Source organism: Pan paniscus, chromosome X (assembly GCF_029289425.2).
Source record: "Pan paniscus chromosome X, NHGRI_mPanPan1-v2.0_pri, whole genome shotgun sequence".
Lineage (NCBI taxonomy): Eukaryota > Metazoa > Chordata > Mammalia > Primates > Hominidae > Pan > Pan paniscus.
Genome location: NC_073272.2, coordinates 63,959,360 through 63,967,361, shown reverse-complemented (window position 1 = coordinate 63,967,361; position 8,002 = coordinate 63,959,360). Strand labels below are relative to the sequence as shown.

General features: G+C 44.1%; 1 pseudogene; it reads right to left on the bottom strand.

Moving 5' to 3' along the window:
• Positions 1 to 5,269: 5,269 nt before the first annotated feature.
• On the bottom strand, positions 5,270 to 7,046 carry LOC100984443 (SHC-transforming protein 1-like; annotated as a pseudogene).
• Between the last annotated feature and the right edge of the window lie 956 nt (positions 7,047 to 8,002).

Below are 8,002 nucleotides of genomic sequence, written 5' to 3'. Positions count from 1 at the left end.
GAACTCACCTATGCTAGTGGGAGATAATTGGTAAATTTTCAGGAATTTCATGACTAATTGGCATCATCTTGTAGCTTGAAATTGGCCGCAGTAGAAGAATTTACATCACAAAAACTGGTAAATGCTACAAATTAGGGCTTCTGTCCTTTAGACAATTTGTTGTTAAACATTTATTAGCACACCACTGATTTCAGTCCTGCTGAAATGACTCTGTTGTCTGGGGTATATACCCTGGCTCTTGGTCAGTGGAGAAGGAATTCAGGACACAGACACACATGAGGAGTGGGTTTTAGAGCAGAAGGGTTTAACAGAAAAATAAAAGAGAGAGAAAAAGCTACCTCATGTTGAGAAAGCCCAAAAGAGAACGTCAGAGTGGAAAAAAGAACTTGCTGGTGTGAATGCGCTGAGTTTTATAGTCCAGTTTGAGGAGGTGGTGTCTGATTTACATGGGGCTCATAGATTGGTTCAATCAGTTATGATGTCTACATAGTGGGTGGGGAAGGCTGGTTGCCCCACTCTAATCTTATTATGCAAATGAGCATTCCAGTTGATTGGCACCATCTTGTCTGCTTCTTACTGTACACGTGGCTAACAAAGAGAAGGGAAGATGGAGGCGCCATCTTGAACATGATTGGCACAACTTCTGGTATCTATGTCTGTAGCTCAATTTTACAGGCTGCTCTTTGTTAAAAAGGAAAATAACTTGGGGCTGCTTTTCATTAAGAAGAAAAGCCTTACCAAGGATTCCCATACCCTTACTATCTGCCTAAGTAATTTATTCTTAGCTCCTATATCACTGCCACAGACTAACCATGTGGCTTCTCTGTCTGCACTCACATCTTTGTTAACTTCATCCATTCTTGTGATTTTAAATACCATATATATTCTGAAAGCTCCCAAATTGATATCTCCAATCCAGACATATCTTCTGGATGCAAAACCTATATAGCAGACTTGTATAACCAACTGCCTATTTAAAATTTTTTGTTTTCATTTGTATGTCTAATAGTCATCTTAAACTTAGCATGACTTAAACTGACCTCCCAATCTAAAATCCCCTCATGCTCCCCACCACAAAATTTCCCCTGCTTTCTTGTCCATTTTAGCAAATGAAAAATTCCTCCAGTTGTTAAGGTCTGAAACCCTGGTGTTATTGAAACTACCTTTGCAAAAATATGACAGTAAGAGAAATCTGACATAGCTGACTCCATCTTGCGTCTAGCCTCACAAGTTGGCTGTCTTTGCTCATTCCTGGGTGTGGGCCAAGCTAACTTTGGGATAAATTTAGTTTATAGTTTAAATGATAATAACCTTTCGCAAAAACTAAACTGTTTAAAACTAGTGAAAGGACACCAAGTTAGGAGAATGAGGGAAACCTGAATTTTAAATAATTGCCAGTCATTATTCTGGAGGTCATAAGATTTTCAACTTCCTCAATTACTCTTGAAGGTAACATCACTATTATAGAACCCAAGAACTGCCTTTTGAGATGTCTTTTCAGATTTTTGCATTTTTGACAACTGGATGCCTTCACCACCAGGACACACCAACTAGTCCTGTGGCCTCCACCCAGGAGCTGACTCAGCATAAGATATAGGTAAGGCACTCCTTAACTCCAACATTTAAAATTGTAAAACTTCCCCCACTCTGCTCCAGCACTCCCTGTTTACCTTTTCTGTTTTTTTTTTTTTTCTTTCTTTCTTTCTTTCTTTCTTTCTTGGAACTCATCATCATCTGACACATTGTGTATTTCATTTATTTTGTGTACTATCTATCTCCCAGGTTAAAATGTAAGTTCCATTGAGAGAAGAGACAAAGAGACCCCCCATATTGTTTTATAGTATTTTATACTCCGTACCTATTTTAAGAAGAAACAAGGAAGCGAAACCAAAGGCAGGCAGCCTGGCACCAGGCACCAGACCCAAATTCAGGCCTGGGCCTGCCTGACCTAACCTGGTAGTTAAAATTCAACCCATGACCTAGCAACCAATGTTATCCATAGATTCCAGACATTGTATGGAAGGACATTGTGAAACTTCCCATTCTGTTCTGTTTCACTCTGATTACTGGTGCATGCAGCCCCTGTCACTTACCCCCTAGATTGCTCAATCGATTATGGCCCTTTCATGTAAAATCTTTAGCGTTGTGAGCCCTTAAAAGGGACAGAAATTGTGCACTCAAGAAGCTCAGATTTTGAGACGTTAGTCTGCGGATGCTTCCAGCTGATTAAAGCTACTTCCTTTACTACCTCAGTGTCTGTGGTGTTCTGTCCGTGGCTCATCCTGCTACACCATGACAGCAGGGTTTGTTTTTTTTTCTCCTATTTTGCTTACTATTGTGTTGTCAGTGCTTGCAACAGTGCTTGAAACATAGTCAACACTCAGTAAATATTTGAAAGAATAAATAAATACATTTTCTAATATCACTTACTACATAATACTGTAATTTATCTCTTCACACTAAGTATATAATAGGCACTCAATGAATATTTGTTGAATTAATAAATAATAAAAGTCTTTTATGAACCCTAAAGCACTCATACAATGCTTTATCTTATAAAACCTGAAAATTTGAAACAGGTCTCAGTTAATTTAGAAAGTTTATTTTGCCAAGATGAGGATGCTTGCCCATGACACAGCCTCAGGAAGTCCTGATAACATGCACCCAAGGTGGTCAGAGCACAGGTTGGTTTTATACATTTTAGGGAGACGTGAGACATCAATCAATATATGTAAAATGAACATTGGTCTATCCAGAAAGGTGAGACACCTTGAAGTAAAAGTGGGGCAACTCAAAGCAGAGAGGGGGCTTCCAAGTCACAGGTAGATGAGAGAAAAATAGTTTCATTATTGTGAGTTTCTAATTAGCCTTTCCAAGGAGACAATCAGATATGCATTCATCTCAGTGAGCAGAGAGATGACTTTTAATAGAATGGGAGGCAGTTTTGCCCTAAGCAGTTCCCAGCTTAAATTTTCCTTTTAGCTCAGTGATTTTGGGGGCCCAAGATATTTTTCTTTCACATTTTCCCCCTTTTCTTTTGAAAAATCTTTTAGAGAAAGCATATTAAAAGAAAATGAGTCTTTGGTCTCCGGTTTCATCTGATCTCTCATGGCTAGGATGTTTTATTCCTAGAAAGGTAGGCCCCGAGTTATTAGGAAAGCTCATTTTTAGAAGGTTATGAAGTCTCATGTCCTGTGAAAAGAAAATAGGGGTAAAAAAGGGAGGAAAACAACAACAAACAAAAGAACAATCCTGGAAAATCAATATAGGCCACATAGTCTGAAGTTCATATATCAGTAGCCAGATATGAAAGTCACTTATGTATGTATATAGGACTATTATTTTCTTCTGAAGTTAAGTTTTCTAGCTTCAGTATTCATGGCTTTATGAAAGCACAGCTTAGTTTTCAGTAATTTCAAATTAGGAAAAATGGGGAAAAAGGAAAAAAATAAAAGCATTATTTTGCAGTTTTATAGTCAAGAAAAATTAGAATTTGGTTCAAACTGTAGAAAATAATAAAAATTTAAAAAATTAGGCAAGGCTAGACTCTTAACAACAAGTGTACTACAGTTTTTGAAACAGAACTTTTCTCTCTTCAGTTTTCCATTTTAACTAAAGACAAATTATGGTAGGACTGGTTAGCTTTATTATACTTGGCCTAATTATTTGTATACAGTGCAGCAAGAATAATTATTTTTTACATAGACTTGGGTTGGCTTTGATGAAACTTTGTTCCATAGAAGGAATCTCAGATAAAACTTTTTTTTTTTTTTTTAGAAGAAATACGGACTTTAATGAAGAGTTTTCCTTTTGGTATAAGTGAGACCATGGAAACATCCAAACAACAACAAAAGGAGGGCAGGATGAAAACAGTGAACTCTCCATTAACCACAAGGCCGAAAGAGCGGGGTCTTTTTGCTGTGGTGTGGCCACCCCAGGCCTAGGCTGTTCCAGGCCTGTAGAAGGTACTCATGAATTGTAGGTTTTGCATTTATCATCCGTGAAACTGACAGGCATTCAAGCAAACTTCTGCCTCTCAGCCTCGCAGTAAGAGGCCCAAGGTTTTCTAGTCCTAGCTGGAAATCAATTTCATCTGCCTCAGGTCTCTGGTATAAAAGATAATGCTGCCGGTCCCAGTTACCTCACAGGCCTGGGTGAGGAAAATGCCAAGAGCTGTAAAAGGGCTCAGAAAAGTCAAAAAGGTGATGTATAAATGTAATAATTGATTATCATTTTGTGCTCAAGAATAAGCCATGGAAAACAAAATTAGAAAAGTAAGTCTACAGCCCTAAAATATATGCATATAAAATTTTAAAAGAATGCAGTTCCAACTCTACAGATGGTATTTGGGGATTGTCTACTGCTTTAGAGTCTCAATGCCCCTTTTCCTACCTCCACAAAATCCACCTGGGAGCATTAACTGTACAAGAGGCCCAAATTCAGTCACCCCCACCCCCCTCCCAGAAAGGGAAGCAGGGCAGAGGCTCCAGGAGGGAGGGCTACACTTTGGCTGTAGAGTACAATAGGCATGCAACATGGGAGGGTGGGCCTTATGAAATGTATATGCACACGCCTTGGGGTGAGGGGCCCCCCCGGCCAGGAGGCACTGAGCAAGGGAGGGATCCATCTCCTCCCTGGCCAGGAGAGGGCCCTGGGGCAATCTCTAAGGGTTACATATCCCCAGGGAGAGGAGACAGCTGCCACTCCTGCCTCTGTTCTCCCAACCCAAACTGGAGAGGGTGCTGAGCAAGGAGAAGACAGGTCCCAGAAGCCAAGAAGGTGTTGGCATCCCTGTCATTGAACTCAAGGTCCCAAAAACTCTTTGCATAAAATATCTTCAGACCTAAGAGATGGTCAAAGGCACAAAGTTTAAACATGGGGGTGGGGGTGTTGAGAGGGGTCTGGGGTACCCTGAAACCCAGAGGTGTGATTCGTTCCCCCTTGCCCAGAAGGGTGACTGTTCCACTGGGCCTATCACCCCAGGACATTTTCCATGACAAGCACTCACCTTCTTGGGGAAGGGGCATCAGGTTGGCACAGAAAAGGCCCAGGTAAGGGGCCACTCTGTACATTAATACTTTGATGATTGATTAATGCTTGGGGAGAAGCAGTATTCTCCCCCAAGTTTCTGACTCAAACCCTCTCACTCAGCTGGATATGAAACCCAGTGTCCACACTACTCTCAGCTCTGACACAAGGCCATGCCCACAGAACACTCCCAACTGAGGTCCTGAGAGTTAGGGAATAGGGTGGAAAGGGGTTGGAGGGCATCTTCTGGAAGAGAGCGCTGGGGCAGATCACAGTTTCTGCTCCACAGGTTGCTGTAGACACAGTTCACTGCCAGCAGAGGTGATGGGCAAGTGATTGTCTATGTGGTAGCTGATGAGGTGACTGACACTCTCAAAGCGGTGATCCTTTGTCCGAACTACACCCTCAGGGTCCACCAGTAGCAGATGCTTGGACTCCCCACTCTGCAAGCCAGTGAGCACATACTGGCCAGGTGTGGTCATGCTCTCCTGCACCAGGAAGTCCCCGTTGAGCTGCAGCAGTGCCTCAGCCTCCTGCTAGCTCAGCTTCCCATGGAACCAGGGTCCCCTCAGAGCTGCTTAACCATGGACACCAACTGGGGAGGAGGAGGCATGTGAAGAGCGTCTTCAAAGGGCTTCATGTCAAACAGGTCTCAGGGTGTGCTGCCATTGATGGCAGGATTGGGGCTCCCAGCACCACCCCCTGCTTGCCGGGCCTTGTCTAGGTTCTGCACGTTGACATTGGAGGGATCATCAAAGAGCTCTCTGCCTGGACAGGGTGGTGGAGGTGGCATCTATTTGCAAACTTCTGGATCTCCCCCAACAGACTGTCCTACAGGCAGTGTAGATCCCAAGTGGCTGGGGGTCTGGGCACTGGGTGGAGTGGGTCGAGCAGCCCCTGGAGTGGCTCCTTCCCGAAGCCTCATGTATACCACATGCCAAAGAGGGGATTCCTTCCCAGGAAGTCATTATAGTGCTGATGGCCAGGTGGCTCTTCCTCCTCCTCATCCCAAGCTAAGCCATCAAAGCCAGTCATCCTGTCATGGGGGGTGACCAGTTTGGGTGGTTTTCTGAGGTATTGTTTAAAGTGCAACTTGAAGGCCTGGCCAATGGTGCTGATGACATCCTGAGCAAGCCCTTCAGGACACTCCAGAATGTGGCATGCTTTCTGACTCACAGGGTCTTTGGCAACGTTGGCGACATACTTGGCTGTGTCTGGATCCCCACTGGATGTAAATGAGATAGATTGCATATGGTGGTTAGTGATAATCTGTTTGCAGTCTGCAACCATGACGTTGAGGCTGCTGGTGGAGATGGTGAGAGTGATTGTCATTGCAGCAAATTTCAGGTTACTCCTTCCCAGGATAGAGCTGAGTGGATGGTTACAGGGCTTTCTCCTCCTTGTCACCCCCTTGGCACCTGGCACAGCCTCACACACAAGACTGATGGCCTCCCTGGTGACCTGAGTCCAGGTGTTGAAGTCCAGGGCACTCATTGACTACAGGACCTCCACACAGCCCATGTACCAAATCAAGTAGGAAACCCCAGGTCTCGTGACTTTGTCATTGGGATGCAGCTAGCCCCACATGGGCTTATTGATAAAGCTCCCATGGCGGGTCCACTCCTCACCCCCCAGCTGGCCCCCTTCCACCTGAGTCCTGCACCCACCACCTCCACTCAGCTTGTTCATGTCCTGGAGGAGGGGTAGGGGAATGAGTCTGGCATGGTTGCCCCTACAATGCCCTCCCCATCATTGGCTGCCCTTCCTGGCTCCCCCTTAGGCCCCAGGTGTCCCCCGGCCCAATTGGCCAGCCTCAGGTTGCTCATCCAGGGGAAGAAGGAGCACAGGGTAGTGGGACTATGGTTCCCAGGCAGAGGGGGCAGGATGGGCCCCAGGGATGAGGCTGATGGGGAAGGCAGCTCCTCTGGTGGGGTGGACCCTGAAGGCCCCTCCTCCAGCGATGACAGAGACTCATTCCACAGTGGATTGCACTTGGACTTGGGGGGCAGGAGATTCATAGCTGAGGTAAGAGAGGGGCTGCTGCTCAGCCTGGCCCCTCTGTCAGTTTGGGCAAGGAGGCCAGGCAGGGGGTATGCCCAAGCCCTTAGCCTGATCGGACCTCTGTGGCCCAGGAGTCACAGAAGTCCTGGGGAATGAGAGGGACAGGTGGTTTCTGCTCCCCAGCTCACACCCAGACAGTTTTGGGCCCCATCCCCACCCAATGTGGAGCCTCTTCCTCAGATAAAACTTTTTAAGCTGAGCCCAGCCATGGATTTGTATCATCAAATACCTATAAGTTGGGTAAGTTTCCTCTCCTCTTGAGGTTCCAAGATAAACCTGGGGCTCCTGGACCTGTCAGAAAGTGGCATTCTTTAACTACCACAGGTCAGAAACCCTGTACAAGGGTTGTGTAGACAAAAGTATGAGGGCAGTTTTGATTCCTTAAAGTAAAGCACACTATTCCAGTCAAAGCCCTGGTAAAATAATCAGCTTCTCCAATTGTGTCCTGTTGCAAATGAAAACAGATTCTTTATGCAAATAATTGTATTGTCATAAGTTAAGAATACTTAAAAATAGTTTCCAAATCCTGGAGAAATCAGGTAGAGAGAAAAAAATTGCTCCAAATTTTGTTCAGAGGAGCATACTAAATTGTTAAAAGCTGTCAATAGCTTTAAAGAAAAGTTTCGAGACTAAAAAACAAAACAAAGGATCAGCAATATTTTTAGTGAAAAGTCAAAAAGATTAGTCCAGTCCATGCCATTAATTCCTGTTTTGCTTGATAGTCATTAAAGTTTTAGCTCTCCATGAGTCCTGAAACTGTTTATTCTCATGTCACAGTCTCCAAAGTTATCAGAAACCTGCATTCAAGAGCACTTGTTAAGAACTTTATAGCTAATTATAAAACTACCTTCTAAAGAGGACCAAAACAACATGACAATTGTCTATGGATAACAAAAATTTTAGGGCAGCCATA